Genomic DNA, 17,972 nt, shown 5'->3' on the forward strand with positions numbered 1-17,972 from the left:
AAAAAGGATATTGTAAAGCTGGAAACAGTGCACAAAAGTGCGATAAAAATGATCAAGGGACTGGAGCATCTGCCCTATGAGGGAAGGTTACAACAGCTGGGATTGTTTCTCTTGGAAAAAAGGAGGGTGAAGGGAGGTCTACATGATAGAGGTCTACAAAATTATGCATAGTGTGGAGAATGTGGACAGGGAGTCATTTTTCTCCCTCTCTCAAAATACCAAAACCTGGGGTCCTCCCATGAGATTCAGGGCAGACAAAAGGACGTCCTTCTTCACGCAGCGCAGAGTTAAACTATGGAACTCGCTACCACAGGATGTAGTGGTGGCCACCAATTTGGATGGCTTTAAAAGGGGGCTGGACAAATTCCTGGAGGAAAAGGCTATCAATGGCTACTAGTCCTGATGGCTATGTGCTACCTCCAGTACCAGAGGCAGTGAGCCTATGTACACCAGTTGCTGGGGAACATGGGTAGGAGGGTGCTTTTGCACTCATGTCCTGTTTGTGGGTTCCTGGTTGACAGCTGGTTGGCCACTGTGTGAACAGAACACTGGACTAGATGGACCCTTGGTCTGATCCAGCAGGGCTCTTCTTATGTTCTTACGTTACGTTATGTTCTTTTGTCATTGCCTCCCATGACACCTTGAGTGTCCTGACTTACTCATAAGGGGAACTATCCGTGAATTTCCAAAATCTTAATATTCACTCTGAAGGCCAGTGACAGGAAATTTATTGAATTCAGTTGGGGTTTTCACTTCGCTAATATGGGTGCAACACTGAACATCACTTAGTCTTTTAACGAAATACTTTTGGTGTTTTGCTCCAGGATCTTTGGACAGCCTTGAATGCTAAGAGTTTTGTGGCTTATCCTCAAAGGGCAGCAGAGCTGACATGGCTGCTGTGGCTGATAAGCCTGAAGGTGAGTCTCCAGACAGTTATCACCATATCCCAGCTCCAGACTTTTGAACCAATGCATTGTCTGTACTAACAACTTGAAGGCGGTGTCAGAGGGGCCCGTGCTTGAGCTAGAATCTGTCCTCAGGAGGCCTATTACAAGGGCGCAATGGCTGGCCCATCTCCCCCCGCCCCCCATTCTTAAGTGGCAGAGGAAAGTCTGGGCAGCGAGCTTGGTAGGTGTCCTTGGCCAGCCCATGACTCACTCGGCCCTAATGGGATTATGGAGAGACTAAAACCCTGAGCTCCATGGAGGAAATGGACAGTAAAAATGTTTCAAAGTCTGTTCCCATGATTCCCAGTGTGTGGGGACAGCTCTAGATTTCATTGATGAGGGGAAAGCAATTTGGCATATGCCCAGAGACACCCTTCTTTGTTACAAGAGAGGAACCATGGCTCAGTCGGATTTTTTTCTCCATGTATATCTGTTTACATAATTTACATCATGCATTCCATCGGTAGAAGTGCATAATGCATGCATGAATGTTACAGATTGGGGCCTTTGCTGAGTGTTATTAATCTGTAGTTCCAGCATTCAGGAAGCCTTTGGCTGCCAGTTAACTACCCATAGCTGATCAATACACTTCAAACGAAGCGTGCGCCAAAAATGGTTTTCGGTAGATTCAGTTTTGGTTTTGTACTAACAAGAATTAGTAAAGGAAAATCTTTTTGATCCATTTTCATTTTTATTAGAAATACTCTTGTAACATCACATTAAAATATAATGTGCATATAAAAACATTTATTTCTGTTAAACAGAGAATAGCTAAAGATCCTTAGATCTTACTACCTTAAAAAGTAGAGATCTCATCCTAAGTACCATGTTCCCTATTTAGTACTGAATAGGGGCTAGATCTACACCAGTCCTTTTTATAGGCATTGAAGTGCACTGTTGAGGCATATTACACATTCCATATACTGCTTTTCTAGCATTATTTCTCACTTTTTATTCTGTACTATCCAAAATACTTCAACAGGTGTTATATTGAGTGTGCTATGAGGTATAAATGCACAAGAGGGATATAGCGTCACCATGATAGAATTGTAATGCTACGACGCAAAGTGTAGATCTGGCCAGGTACACAGGCCTGGTGACCTTCTAATAAGAAGCTCCCACATTCTAAAATCAGCACATACTTATCCTTTTTTTCATAGAAATGACTTCATAGCCAATATTATCTACTGTCCCATAAATTAGGGCTCACACTCTTAATTATCTCATTGTTATTAAACATTCCTAAAAAATTAGAACATACAATAAAGGCTTACACATACACTTTCAGGCTCGATAGGATCAATTTTGAATTATACCTTTGAGAAGATCACTCCTTTCTCAAATTCGCTAATTAAATCAAAGTCTGTAATTTTTCCTAGACATCTCTGTATCATGCTTTTTTATGTGTATACCTTACACAATATGTTTTGCACATTAATTGATAAGCAAGAACTTTAAGTACGATTTTGACCTGGAATAATACAGTCTCTCACATGTTCATTACTCAAATAACTTTTTGGCTGAAGTGACAGGGCTTTAAATCGGCAAGTTCTCTTATCCAGGTCAACCTTGATCATTATTTTTATGCCAGTTACCCAGAATTCTTTGTGGACCTTCCCTTTAATACAGTTACTTTTTACTTACTGTATTTGCATTTTCAAATTCCTAATTATTATTAACATTTGGCACTTGCATTTCATAATAAGACATCCTATATTGTTTTATGAGAGGTGGCTTAGCATTTTCTCAATTGTCTTCCCAACGAGACCAATAAAGCAAAATTGGCCATTTCCTAAAGTCCAGGGCACTTAAAAAGGGTCTGTTGTGGTGGCTCCATGACCTTGGAATGCTGTCCTGAGGGAGATACAATTGGCCCAGGTTCAGTTTCTGGCATCACCTGCTTGAAGGATAGTAGCAGGAACGGGTTAGACCCCCTTCTTGAGGCCTTGGAGAGCCACCGCCACAGGCAATATTGTCCCACACAGGCAGATCCACCTGGAAGCTTCCTGGATGTGTGACTGTTTCTCCTGTCCCTGGGCTGCACTCTGCAGGCCCTGAATGCGGCCAATCCTTCCTTGGCCCCTGGCCGGTTCACTCATCTCTCTATGTGCCTTTGCCTGCAGGAGCAGCAGCTGTACAGCTGCCCTCAACCCTCTTTGCCTCTCTTTGGGGCCCTTCCCTCTGTTGTGGCCTGTGGTACCCTCCACAGACCATCAGGCCCTCTGACCGTCCTTCGTCTTGAGCATCAAACCTTCAGTGAGCCAGAAATGGTGGAGAGGCTGATGGTGGGCCATCGCGTTTCCCCTGAACTAGGTAGCAGCCTCTAGAAAGGCACCCTGAGGGAGGACGTGGTCCACAGGTCGGGGCAGGATTGCTAACCACCTGGTTATTTATTTTTAAGCCTGCCTTTCCACAATGGCTGTGCTTCTGGGGAGGATGGGAGTTGTAGTCCAACCCAACAGAAGGCACCGTGGTCAGGGAAAACTGCACTGAAATGTTATCAAAGCTATAACAAAACAAAGCCTAGCAGCAGTTCAGTGGATGCAGCAAAGCAGCTCAAGCATTAAATGCCTGGGCTAATAACAGAAATTTCAACTTGCTGCCTGAAGTCCCAGGGCTGGTGTGAAGTAGGGGTGGCCTGAGCTTTCTAAATCCCAACAGTTAGGCCTGAATTTTGAGGAGGGGGTGAAAATGCCTGCTTTCTTTGGCATGGGGGAGGGAATTTGGGGGGCAGGGAGGGCTCCACTTGCTATTGTTACCAGCCACCATTTAAACTTTACTTATTTATTAAAACTCTCTGCAGCTTAGGGCCTGGTTATCCAAGGAATCATCAGTCTCCTTATGAGCGAGCCCAGATATTAGGAACAGCAGGAACAGCCCTGTGAAGACACCCTCGCTTGCAGAGGGCTGCTTGTCAGGCATATGGGAAAGGGCTTCCTCCTAGGTCACACACAAATTCTGAAGTGACCCCCACTGGGAGTTGCAATTGGTCTCTACTCTCTCTGCATTTGGGGGGGGGGGGGCAAGGCACATCTTTTTAACTGGGCCTTTAAAATGGTTATAATGGTTTTTAGGTTGCATTTAGGGCTCCGATATGCCATTATTTGATTACTGCTTTATTTTTCAATTTTTATGTACTCTGCCTTGGTGGGATTCAGAAAGGCAGTATAGAAATAGTTTTGATATTTATTTACTTACTTAATGTATTTATATAGCTGTCCCATAACACAAGTTCTTGGGGTGTTTCACAGAGCAAATACAACATTAAAATAATGTAAAAGAATAAAGTTTATTAAAATCAAAATTAGAACATGGATTTTAGACTGAGGGGCCCAGACTGTAAGAGAGAAGTTACTTAAAAGGGGGAAAGGCCTTAACCTGGTGGGGGGTGGGATCTTCACAACAACAGAATGAGAAGCACGTTAGAGTATTTTCTGGATTTTCGTGGAATCGGCTTTGGACCGTCAAGGACACACAAAGTAAGATAAGCCGAGTGTACCATACTTCAAATCCGCTTTTCACCAGTCACACAGCGCTTGAAAGCAACATACTTCTGGGTTGGGTGGGGGGAGTAGAACTGAACGTCATCAAACTGGCAGGGGCTGCTCAACCAATGAGAGAAGCTTTTTTCCTACTCCTGTCCAGGCTCCCCCCTAGCTTCCATGTTATCTCCCACAGCATCTGAAGGCTCCCCATGAGAGCACCCCATCAGTGCAATTTTGCCCAATTCCAGCCAACAGGGAGTTCGAGCTCCCACCCCCTTTCTCCTTTTCCAGGAGAAACACTAGCTGCTTCACCTATTCAGAGTCTGCAGCTTGTGTTGCCCAGTCATAAAACCCCAGTTGCGCACTTCCAGGGAGTAAATACAGTGACCTAGCTGCTTCACCCATTCTCAGTCATCAGCTTCTGTTGCCTGCTTTCCCCCCACTGAGACTCTAGCATCTTTTTTCCCATTGAGAAAATCAGACTGTGCTGTTTCAAACACTAGCTATCTAGTGAGAGGAGGTGTCCAGAGGAACGGGAGCTTGTAGCCCTGGTATTTCGCTGTACCAGTACCATGATACAGTGAAAACTAAAGAATGCAGGAGAGAGAGGAGAGGAGGTGGCCAGCAGAGACCGCAGCGGCTGCGTTAGGCAAGGGAGGCAACTCCAGCCAGCCCTTTGCCTCCATGCAGAGAAGCAGCAAAGTAAAACCAGCGTCAGAGAAGGCTCTCAATGGGGATGGGCTGGGAAAGGGAAGCTAGTTACTCCCACTGGTGAAAAGGAAGTTCAGCGTGACTCTGAAGGCACAGAAGAGCACTCTAGTGCTTTGATGAGTTGGAAAGGGCAGGCAAGTTATTCTAGTTACCTAGGTTACTGAAATCACAGCCAAGTGAAAGTAGGGATGTACGAAAGTTCCGCCACGGATCTCGGGGAGGCTGAATGCCAGCGTATTCGGCCCCCCGAAATCAGTGGCGGAACGGCCCCCCGCCCCCCGGGACGGGACTTAGCTGGGGTGGATCTTCCTGGCAGCGGCGGCGGCCAGTCTTCCAACCGGCTGCTGCCATTTCCAAGTTTAAAACAAAAACAAAAAAAAGTGATAGGCTACGTAAAGATTTACGTAGCCTATCACGGCTGATTAAAAAAACAAACAAACGCGCGTACGCAAATGGCGGCGCCCATGGGCGCTGCCATTTGTGTTCCTTATTTTCGCCATCTTAGTCTATGTAAATGTTTACGTAGGCTAAGACGTGCCAAAATCAGGAATGCAAATGGTTGCGTATGCGCTTTTTTTTTTTTCTTTTAAATCAGCCGTGATAGGCTACGTAAACATTTACGTAGCCTATCACGGCTGACTGCAAGGACGCAAACGGCGGTGGCTATGGCCGCCACCATTTGCGTCCCTGCTAGCCAGCGGCCGGATGTCCGGCCACTGGCAGAGCCGGACAGCAGCTCCGCAGAATCCCTGCGGAGTGGAGCCAGCCGGCCAGGATTCGGGGGGGGGGGGGCGGAGCGCCTCCCCCTCTGGCCAGAATTTCGGGGGGCGGGATGGAGCGCCTCCCCCTCCCAGCATCAGCATAATCCGCGAACAGGTAAGTGACTTTCGTACATCCCTAGGTGAAAGACACCCCCCAGGAATGCCCGATCATACAGAATTCAAAGCAGAAGGATGGGCAGCAGCTGAACCACAGGGGAGCCGCGTTAAAGAAAAAGAGAGAGTAAAAGTACCCTGCAAAAATGCGACTTCCCCACAGGTGAACTCTGGGTGGCAGCAGACTGGCCACAAGAGCATGTGCCACAAAGGATCTCCAAACAGTCCCATCTGCAGCACATCACCCATGAGGACAGGCCCCTGGTCTCCGTCATGGCCGGAAGAACGCCGCATCATGAGGGACATAGTAGGGGAAATGACAGCCCTGAGGTTAAGCTGTGCAGCCCTATGCCTGTGCAGACAGAAAAAACTCCTACAGCTCCCACTGTCCCTCCAGCTGGCCATGGTGGGTGGTGCATGCTGGGAATTGTAGGACTTTTTTCTGTCTAAACATGCATAGGATCGCACCCTATCTATGTGAGTTTTAAAATGGCAGCTGGCAACAGCAGGAACGTGGGAGGTGCACCATGGGTTTCATGCCCCCAACCCTCAAAATCTGTCCCACCTCCAAAAAGAGTCAGACTGGCCTGCAACAACCTCGCTGACGCAAGGCAGGTCTGGGACTCCTTAGTGCCTGGAAAGGAGACTTGCTGGGTCATCCCTTCCTCCAGGGTGGCCACAGAGAAGGCCCTTGCTCCAGGTGCCAACCATCAGGGCATGAAAAGAAGGGCTTCTGCAGCAGACCTCAAAGATTCATGCGGGAACAGGCAATCTTTCAAGCAGCCATTTTTGGCAGCCTCCCCCAACCTGGTCTCCTCCAGAGATTTTTGACTCCAACGTCTACGATTCCAGACCATTGACCATGCTGGCTGGGGCTGATGGGTGCTGAAGTCCAAAACATCTGGATGACACCAGGTTGGGAAAGGCTGATTTAGGGTTTTAAAGGTCAAATCTATTGACAAAAACAACTTTTGGTTTCAGTGTCCAGTAGAATTCCAGAAACAACCAAAAGAAGTATTTGACATAAAATGTGGCTTCCCATGTTCACTCCAGCTTGGAAATGCTGGGAAATTACAGCTAAGGGCCACACCCTTAACAGACACAGTATTTGGGCAATTTGGAGATGATGTGGAATCCAACACTATGGCTCGTTCCAGCTTCACCACTCCCTTGGAGCTGGGTGGCTGTCAGTGGCAGAGGGGTGGACCAAAGTCCCAGATTTGTCTGTTCACTGGAATAGACACATGGAGTCTCTGAAACTGAGACTGGCCCTCCAAGCTGGTCCAGACCCCTTTCCTTGGGAGAAAACAGAAGTGGGCTTGCTTGCAAAAAGGAGTGGAATAAGCAGCAATGTCTGAATCTGGGGCAAGTGTATGGCTTGCCCTGGCTTGCTGGCAGGCTTGAGAGTGGCTGGAGCTCCGTGGCTCTGTAGTCATCTTTCCGGAGCGCACCTGCTTTTTGCACGATCCATGGGGCCAGATTCTGGTGGGTTCCTGGTCTTCCTTGGCTTCGGGATTTTGCACTAGGCTAGAGACAGGTGAATAGATGTCAGAGGAGGATATGGGCTTCTTGCCAGCTTCTGTTCAAAAGCCACAAGGCCTTGTGGCACCTTAAAGACTCACAAATTTACCATGGCATAATAAGCTTCATGGACTGGAGTCTACTGAACAGAGTGATTTCTGGAAAGATGTTGGTTTTCATGTAACTGGAGAAAAATGGCACTTGCTGAAATAAATACAGGAGCCCTGACAATCGCAGTTGCATCTGATTCCCTGAGACTAGATGACTTTTTGCCCCCATGTGCTTCCCCTCCTGATGACTCCCTGGAACCTTTCTGCCTGAGGGCTCCCCCTCCCCCAAATCAGTGCCCTCCTCTCCTCTGTCCACACATCCCTTTTTACAAATAGGGGTGTCCTTAGGAGACAGGGTCCTTAAAACACACACACGCACATTTTAGAGCCTGAGGCAGCTGCTTCAAAGAGCTGATTTGGGACATCATGAAAGAGCAGCAACTTATTCATTATTTAATTAATTTATTATTATCGTATTTTTACTGCCAAGGAAGGGGAGAGGTGCTTGTAGGATTTTCTGCCTCAGGGGACAAACAACTTCACTGGCTTTGAGTACTGTTCTGCACCAACTGGGTGTGGGAGGGGGGAACATTAACTGCTCTGGCTCAGGCAGCAACGTATCTTGGGGCCATCCTGTGGGGTGGGAAATGGAAGCTCAGGAAATTCTGTACAGGAAATTCTGTGGGGCAGGGAAACAACTGGAGGTACAGAAAAATGGGGAAACATGTTCAGGATTACATCAAATTTACTGTGTAATCCTAATCATGTTTCCTCAGAAGTAAGTCCTACTGAATTTACTTCCAGGTAAGTGTATGTAGCATTGAAGTCCTACTCCTGAGTAAATGTGCTCAGAGCTGCAACCTTCCTTATCCACCCTGAAAACAGTTCCAATATCTGGATCTAGAGAGAAACCTGGGGACTGATACCTTTGGTAATTCAAGATAACAAGCAACCAAAAACAAAGGTAGCCATTGTGGTCCATGAGAAAGAAAAAACAAAAACAAATCCAGAGTTGAGCAATACCTTTATTAGGAATTCTGGTTAGTCCTAATAAAGGTATCCAACTGTGATTGTGGTACTTTCAGAGTTGTATGATGATGAAGTTGCTCAAAACTTAATTTTGCAACATTTGGTAGAGATTTTAGGATTTCAAGAAGTTAGAAGCAACAATTGTGAAAGAAAAGAAAAAAGAAAAGTGTTCTAGAATTCCAGAAACAACCAAAAGAAGTATTTGACATAAAATGTGGAGCCACCTTTGGCAGCAGCTCTCTCTGCCTGCTCACGTGGTCTGGGGACCAGGCGTGCCAAAGTAGCATCCTCCAGTCCCGAGGTTCCTGTCCAGTGCTGTTGTGCTTGCTGCTGATGGGGTTGGGGGGGGGGAGTAGGGATGTTGCCGGTGCCCGACTGGGTCCAGGAGTCTGTCGGGCTCCCCCCCACTCACCCCTCTGAGCCCAGCTCAGTGAGCCTCCACCCCTATCCGCCGAGCCGCATGAGCAGCCTTGACTTTCTGCCCTTGTCTCTCTAATGTTGTGGAGGTGGCCCCTTGCGGCTGCCATTTTGCACCACATTAGATATAGGAACATCTGGAGCCCCCGTCTGCCATGCAAATGGCGGCTCACTGGAGCAGCGGGCTGCTGCGGGCCGCTCCCAGACCACTTGCCGAGCCCTCCATGGGCTCACGTGGGCAAACGGTGGTAGCAGGTCCTCAAGCGCCTGCTGAGCGTGGATTCAGCAGGTCCGTCCATCCCTAGGGGAGAATTTACTCAGAAAAAAATCCCACAGTGTGTAATGGGGTACTCCCTAGCAATTGTGTAGGTTTGCGGACGAAGAGCATGGGTTAGTTTACAACACATTCCCACACAGTCCCTTGCCAATGCATCATGTTCTGTTTGCAATTAATCAAGAAATGTTTAAGGTGCTATACAGCTCTTTGCTGGACCCAGGCGTTCCATCTTGCCCGTCTGGATTTGGGCCTGAAAGACCAAGGAAATGAGTGGGTTTTAACGGAGGGTAAGTTTTAAGCAAGCACAAATTGGGACATTGCACAGTTTTATCCTGCAAGCAAGTAAAAGGTCAATTACCCCACCTTCTAAAAAAATAAAATCATTGTAATTATTTCTAATTATACACATATATTTGCATATGCAAATTTGTGCAATTTTTTGTCCTATGGGGTGTCCCAAACCTGTCACGTTCCTAGCGCTACCCCTGCTGTTGCTAATTTGTTCCTGGGCTCGATATGATGTGCTGGTTTTGAACTTTAAATCCCTTAACACAGGGGTCCTCAATGTGATGCCTGGGGTCATCATGGCACCCCTGGGCAGCCCCGATGGCACCCGCAAAGGGGTCCCCAACGTGGTTCCCACAGGCACCTCAACTGTTTAAAAAAAAATTTTTTCCCATCTTTTAAATACATGCACATGGATTTGTATGAAATGCATGCCACCTGTTCAAATACTGAAAGCAGTGTGAGATCCTCAATAGATTGCATTATAGGAGGTGGGTGTTTAGCATTCCAATGTTGTACTATCAGACTTTTAGTTGTCAAAAGGCACGGAGAATCCATCTACACTGACCATTTGTTAATTTCTGTGAAGCAGGTAAATAATTTAAAAGCCTGTACACCAATGAACATTAAAGACTGTTCCAGTACAAAATGTATCCGTGTAATAACCTCCACACAAAAAGAAGCAACTGCTGGACATCGCCAGAACATACATTTAAAAGAAACATTACCTGTATTGCATCACCAGCAGTTAGCTTAATCAGACAATCCCTTATTAAAGAGATGTGGTGGGATCCAATAAACACAAAACAGAAGTTTTTGCTGAATAAGAGACAGCCTAAGATCCATAGATGCAACAGGTAGACTCCAAAGTGGCGATCTACAGATTCGGCATTTTGTGCTGGTGCCCACAGCAGTTTCTCAAAGTGCCAAATGTGACCACAGGTCCGAAAGTTTGGAGCGCCTCGCCTTCACACTTTGGGTCAGGGTTCCCTGCATGAATACCTGTCCTGGCTTTCACAAGTACTCCTGATCTAATGGTTGTGACATCAGTAGTTTTTAGAATTATTAGATCCTTTGGGAGCCCAGGGAATGAGGTGAGAAATGGTGTATTAAAACAAAATAAGTCCAATCACTTTGGGATCAACAGATCTGCCTCGGCAAGCGGCTGATGGGCCACATCAGCCCAACAAATCTCTTACCATCAGCCCTCCACTAATTGGCCACTTCCTGACGAGGGAGGGGGGGGAGTTTTCATTCCGTTCGCATTTTGATAAGAATTCCCCAAATTTACACTTCCTGAATTAATGTGCAAACTGGAAAAAAAAGTAATCCTTCAGGAATTCAGTGTTCAGAATCTGTGGCACAGTGCTCTGAAGAAATAGTGTATTCAAAAATGCATATATTAGGTGGGGGATGTAAAAATAGCATTATATTAAGAAAAATTCTTTGTAGAAAGTGTATCTTAGGCAGCTTTGAACACAAAAAATGTGCATATTAGAAAATATGGGCAAAAATACATACGTTTCTGTTGCAGAAACAGGTCAGAAGGAACTTGAGATGGGGCTGGGTGAGGGGCATGAGAAACTGAGAGAAAGTGAAATTGACACATTTGTCGATCTCTGTTTCTGACTCAATTTCCATTTGCTCTAGCACTTTCCCTCATGCTTCTGGTGGGAAATTTTGTCACCCCATCCACACTCACCATATTTCCCTAAGATAAACACCTGTGCAAACTGATCTGTCAGCAAGTGGCACTTGGGAGAGGGGATCCCTCCTCCCTCCCCCCCCTCCAATGTGGCTAGTAAGTAACACTGCAAGGAATTGTTTGAGGGCAGGTATTTCAGGTGGTCCACTGAGCTTTACTGACATGGCTTCATCTCCCTCACAGCTCCAACAGGACCTGAACTGAGGATTGTCCTCATTGGCAAGACAGGAGCTGGGAAGAGTGCAACAGGAAACACCATCCTGGGGAAGGATGTATTCCAGTCATTCCTCTCATGTACTCCAGTAACTCGAGTGTGTCAGAAAGAAAATGCCAAAATAGCAGGAAGGGAAATTGTAGTTGTTGACACTCCTGGATTTAATGACACATATGAAACTGCATTTCGACGGGAAGTAGAGTTGTCTATCAGACTTCTCCATCCAGGCCCCCATGCCATAGTCTTTGTTTGCAGTCTTGGCCGGCTCACACAAGAGGACATAAAAACTATTGAGGACATAAACTTGCTTTTTGGGTATGAAGGGCAGTTTTTTCTGATTATTTTATTCACCCATGAAGACAAGTTGCATGGTCTCACTCTGCAAAGTTACTTAGACCACTCAAATAAAGTCCTGAAGGATCTGGTTAATACAGCTGGAAATCGATGTATTGCTTTCAACAATAAGGCTAAAGGAGAAGAAAAGTCTCGCCAGGTGATGGAACTGATTACCATAATTGAGAAGGTGATGCGCTGGAATACTGAAGCTCCATGCTACACCCTTGAATTGTACAAAAAGGACAAATCGTGTACTGTGATGTAGCTAAGCAGCTACAACTTTGGAATCAGGGATGGAAATATGTTTACCGCTAAATTCCAATTGTTGCATTCAGGTGTAAAAAGGCCTAAAGGAAACCTGACTTCCCTCAGACATGAAACCCCATAGGACCGCCTCCATCTTTTCGTGTTATCACCACCTTTTTCACCTCAAGCAATATCCATGTTCCAAACCTGGACAATATAATCCATTTGTTCCCAGCTCTGTAAGCTGCTCCTCTTTTTAAAAATACAGCACATTTCTGTTAGTGATTCCACATACTGTTCAATAATTGTGGCATAGATATAGAAGTTTTCTGCATTAGGTCTGGAAGAATGCTTGGTTTATGTTCCCCAGAAAGTTTCCTCAAGGAACAAGTACAGAGTGCTGCTGCTTACCTTAGGGCAGGGGCAGCTGAGACGAGTGGGGCAGAGCCAACGGGTCACTGTAGGCAGAGCCAGCTTGATCTGATTTTCTACCCATCCTCCTCTCTTGCAAAGACCCTAATGCACATTCCTCAAAAGCGGTTTTTGAATCTACAACAACAGAACACAATTTTCTGAACAGAATTTAAGTTTGGAAAAATGAGAAACTGAAATTGACAGATTTGTCCATCCCTGCCTACAATAATGGCAATAATAGGTAGAGGATATTAAGCACCAACTTCTACTATTTTGTTTGATTTATGTTTAGCACATTTCTAAATGAGAATTTCTTGAAGAGAAATTCCATCATAGGAGCCTTTCTGTGATAAGAGTTAACCACCTGCCATTTGAATTGAGCTTGGAAATGGACCGGCAGCCAGTGTAGCTGATCCAGGTCTGGCACGATATGCTCACTGTCTGTGGGCTACTTGCACTTGAACAGTTTGGTCTGTGGCTGCCTATTGAGTCCAGTGGGGAGTCAAACATTTTGGTGGAGCTGTATGTGGCAGGTTCTGTATCTGCCACTCGGTGACTCATGCAGAACCTTTAGAACTGTTCTGAATTCTTGTATCCTGATATATGAGACGGCTAGATAGCATCACCGATGCAATGATTATGAACTTGAGCATGCTCCGGGAGAGAGCGCAGGACAGGAAGGCCTGGCATGCTCTGGTCCGTGGGGTCACAAAGAGTCGGACACGACTGAACAACAACAACAACAATCCTGATATATAGCAAACCTTGTTCTAAACCTGGTTGTTGAGTTCAGGAATGCAAAAGCTCAGTCCTTGATGGTGGTCACCATCTCTTCCCTGGAGCCACTGTCTTCCAGGAAGCCACTTCTGGCAAGGCTTCCAGGCAGGGAGAAGGGTGTGGGGAACAGGTGGAAAAGTGCAGCCCTTGATGGTGGTCACACCCCCTTTCCTGGACTAAGATTGCATTAGCTTTTTTAGCAGCTGCATCAGTGTTGGCTCATGTTCAGTTTGTGATTAACTATGGCTTAGAAATCTTCCTCATACGTACTGCTGTGAAGCCAGTTTTTGGTTTTGTGATACCCCACATCTCTGTGTACACAGGCACACTGTGTGTTGTTGTTTCTATGCAAATGCTAGACACCTCTGAGCCAAAATGAGAGAGTTGGAGTGCTTGGTTTTAAAGGAGAACCTGGATATAGTAGTCATTACTGAACAGAGAGAACCAGTGGGATACGGTAATCTCTGGACATAACATCTACAGGAAGGACAGGGAAGGGCATACTGAAGGAGGTGTTGCTCTGAATGTCAAAGAGGGCATAGTGTTGAGCAGACTAGAACACCGAAAATGGGTAGACTCTTCCACAGAAGCACTGTGGGTGACAATACTGGGCTCCAAAACTAATTAGTGCTAGAAACATACTATCGTCCCCCAGACCAGAATGCTCAGGGTGACCTTGAGATGGAAAACGAAATCAGGGAGGCCTCAAAATGAGGAGGTGTTGTTATAATGGGTGACTTTGATTACCCCCACATTGACTGGATAAATGCGTGTTCCAGTCATGACAAATAGGTTAAGGCACAATCCTATGCATGTTTAGACAAAGGCCTACCATGCCTGGCATTCCCCAGCCAGCATTCCCTGCCCTCAATTTCTCAATTCCCTAAATGATTGTGCTCTAGAACAGCTGGTCATGGAACTGACCAGAGGGTTAAGCCTAAATGGTGTTGCCCAGGACCTAGTATGTAAATACTGTTGAACCAATTGGAAACTGACCACAGTGCTATCAGATTTAATACGTATTTAAGTGGAAAATTGCCCAGGAAATCCAACACAGTCACATTTGACTTCAAAGGAGGAAACTTGTCTAAAATGAGGGAACTGGTGAAAAGGAAGGGCCAGTGCTTTTCAACTTGTTCATAAATGATCTGGAATTAGGAATGAGCAGTGAAGTGGTCAAGTTTGCTGATGGCACCAAATTATTTAGGATGGTTAAAACAAAAAGGGATTGTGAGGAGCTCCAAAAGAATCTCTCCAAATGGGCATCCAAGTGGCAAATGTGTTCAGTGTAAGCAAGTGTAAAGTGATGCATGTTGGGGCAAAAAATCCCAACTTCAAGTATAAACTGAGGGGATCTGAGCCAGTGGTGAATGACCGAGAAAGAGATCTGGGGGTTGTGGTGGGCAGCTCAATGAAGATGCCAGCCTAGGGTGCAGCCACAAAAGGACTAGATGGCCTCTTGGTCTGATCCAGCAGGGCTCTGCTTATGTTCACAAGATACTCCACATATCAGTACTACTGCATTTATACCCCTTCCTGTTACCAATGGCTTGGTTCAGACATAGCAGTCCTGGTCCAATAATGAGTGGGTGACCTCTGTTCTGGCTAGGGATGTCAGAGAATTCCGCCACGGATCTCGGTGAGGCTGAATGCCAGTGCATTTGGAGCACTTACCTGCTGCCGTCCAAGCTGACTTGCGAATCACGGCAAAATACAGGGATGCAAATGGCGGCGGCTATGGCAGCCGCCATTTGCGTCCTTGCAGGCTGCCCAGTGGCCAGATGTCCGGCTGTGGGTGGCCCCGGCTGGCGGCTCTGCGGAATCTCCGTGGAGCGGAGCCGGCCGGAGAGAATTTCGGGGGGAGGGACGGAGCGCCTCCCCCCCACCGTGAACGTTACCCTTCGAAAAGGTTAGTGACTTTCATACATCCCTAGTTCCGGCACCACCCTGGCTCCCCTCTCTCTTGCATCTTAATTCAATACTTCCTGGTTTCTTACACCACGCCATTTCCCATGATGTCCACACCGTTCGATGAGGATTCTTACATCTGTCTGGAGCCAATGTGTTCACAAAACAAAAGCATGAAGAAATATTTAAAATGATGTAAAATAAAGGTAATTAAGCCCACCACGTTTCTGTTCCATAACATTTTCTTGTTCCCATAAGCTTAATTTCAGCTAAACCTCCCCCAGCTGACTGCTTACGTTTTGCAATGCCATCCATATCCTGCCTCCAACATCCTTCCAACAAGGAAAACAGGACAAAATACTTAAAGAAAGTAGGTATTTGTGAGCCTCTAATCTGGGAGGACGGATTAGAGATGTGACTGAAGGCTTGCCTGCACTCATAAAGCCCACTGACAGGGATCCCTTCTCATCCATGTGGGAACAAATGATACCGCCAAGCAGAGCTACGAAGAGATCACGTCAGACTTTGAAGCTTTGGGAAGGAAACTCAAGAACTTTGGGGCCCAAATAGTTTTCTCATCCAACCTTCCAGTAGTTAGAAAAGGGCTAGAAAGGGAAAGAGAAATACTCCGTGTGAATGACTGGCTACGAAGGTGGTGCCGACAAGAGAGATTTGGATCCTGGGACCACGGGCTATACTTCCTGGAAGATGGGCTGCTGGGAAGGGAAGAATGTGTTTGGCCACAGCATGAAGAACTTAATCAGGAGGGCTTTAAACTGAATCCTACAGGGAAGGGAGATGTAATGTTGGGGGTAACAATGGACGTAGGCGCATGCACTGCAACGGAGAGAACAGCTCTGATAGCGCCCAATAATAGTCTTCAGACACATGTAGGAAGAAAGCCAGACTACGAAGCACATGGTCTTCGATGTTTATATACTAATGACCAGAGTATGGGAAACAAACAGAACAAACTTGAACTCTTAATACAGGAGGGAAATTATGACCTGATAGGTATAACTGAGACTTGGTGGGATGACTCTCATGACTGGAATACAGCAGCTGAAGGATATAACTTGTTCAAAAAGAACAGGAGGAACAGAAAGGGAGGTGGGGTTGCCCTGTATGTGAAAAATACATATCTCTGCACAGAAATACAGGAGGATGAGCTTGGTGGCCCCATCGAGAGCATCTGGATCAAAATAAATGGAGCAAAGAATAAAAGGAACCTGATGGTTGGAGTTTAGTACTGGCCACCCAATCAAGGAGAAGACGAGGATGAAACTTTTGAAAAGCAAATAGCCAATGTTTTAAGGAAGCATGATGTAGTAGTAATGGGGGACTTCAATTTCTCTGATATTGAATTCTGCAAAACATGGCCCGTCCAGGAAATTCCTGACTTGTGTGGCACATAACTTCCTCCTACAGAAAGGAGAGGAAGGAACTAGAGGATCGGCTGTCCTTGACTTGAACCTAATCAACAGAGATGACCTAGTGGATGAAGTAGCAGTTACAGGAACTCTGGGGGAAAGCGACCATGTTGTACTTGAGTTCTGGGTTCTAAGGGAAGCAAAAGCCGAGTGTAGTCAAACGCGTACCCTGACTTTTAGGAAAGCTGATTTTAATACACTCAGAACAATGATCAGGAAGGTCCCATGGCAAGTGATGGTAACGAGAAAAGGAGTCCAAGATGGGTGGGAGCTTTTAAAACAGGAAATTCTCAAGGCACAATTACAAACCATTCCAACAAAAGAAAAGGTGGAAGACAACAGTAGAAGCCAAGGTGGCTTCACAAAAAGCTTAGAGATGACCTGAAAACAAAAAAAGGACTAGGGATGGACGAAAGTCCCTTACCTGTTCTCGAAGCTTGCTTCGTGGTGGGGGGGAGTCGCCCTGCCTTGCCCGGCTGAAATTCAGGCCAGGGGGGGAGGCGCTCCGCCTCGTCCAGCCGAAATTGAGGCTGGGGGGGGAGGCGCCCTGCCTCGCCCGGCTGAAATTCAGGCCAGGGAGAAGCGTCCCGTCTCCCCGGCCGCGAAATACAAAGTAAAACAAAAACCCCGTGATAGGCTATGTAACGATTTACACAGCCTATCACGGCTAGATCTGCAAAGTCAGCCGTGATAGGCTACGTAAATCGTTACGCAGCCTATCATGGGTGACTTTGGGGAAGAAAAAAAAGCGCGTACGCAAATGGCGCCCATGGGCGCCACCATTTGCATTCCTTATTTGACCCCTGTAGTCTACGTAAAGATTTACGTAGACTACGGCGAAAATAAGGACAACGCTGTTTGCGTTGCCCTTATTTTCGCCGTAGTCTACGTAAAGATTAACAATCACAACTTAATTGTAAATATTACGTTGTGATTGCTTACGGATTTCCTCCATAGGGGGGAATCCCCCCGTTGCTTCCGCCGTACTCTCGCCATTGTGGATTTCCTTGGCCAGAACTTTTCCACTATTTTTGTAATGATTTACGTATTTTTTGTCGTTGCTGCCCGAAATATGTTTCCCGCCTTCTGTGCGCTTCCCCGCTGTCTTGTTTTCTCGGACAGGGACAGGGACTGTGATTTTATTAATTTCTGTGTATCTGTGCTTGATGATCCTCACGTTTACTGGTCTTGTTAACCTAACGGCCTCACACTAAAAAAAAAAACAGGGCTGCAGCTCCGCTTCCGCAAAATCTGTCGTCAACTTCCTGCTAACTTCCTGAATGTCGTCTGCATTTGCGCTTGCGTCTGCGTGGGGATTTGTGGGTGGAGTTCTGTTGTGCGGTGG

The 17,972-nt window shown here is 46.3% G+C and overlaps 1 protein-coding gene and 1 long non-coding RNA gene across 2 annotated transcripts in view; one reads left to right on the forward strand and one right to left on the reverse strand.

The window, feature by feature from the left end:
* Nucleotides 1–973: 973 nt before the first annotated feature.
* Nucleotides 974–12,647, reverse strand: LOC146345369 (uncharacterized). The gene is made up of 2 exons (XR_014792551.1): nt 12,510–12,647; nt 974–9,562 (listed from the first exon to the last, which is right to left on the reverse strand). It is a non-coding gene; the product is annotated as an uncharacterized LOC146345369 (long non-coding RNA).
* A 2,765-nt stretch (nt 12,648–15,412) lies between these two features.
* Nucleotides 15,413–17,972, forward strand: part of LOC146345370 (zinc finger BED domain-containing protein 4-like) — a 13,063-nt gene continuing 10,503 nt past the window's right edge. The window contains exon 1 of the mRNA XM_084860044.1: nt 15,413–17,972. This exon is cut by the window's right edge and continues 1,066 nt beyond it. The gene's annotated coding sequence lies outside the window, so the exon portion shown is untranslated.

Source organism: Heloderma suspectum, chromosome 5 (genome assembly GCF_057233095.1).
Source record: "Heloderma suspectum isolate Gila_16-S chromosome 5, 16-S_ref, whole genome shotgun sequence".
NCBI lineage: Eukaryota > Metazoa > Chordata > Lepidosauria > Squamata > Helodermatidae > Heloderma > Heloderma suspectum.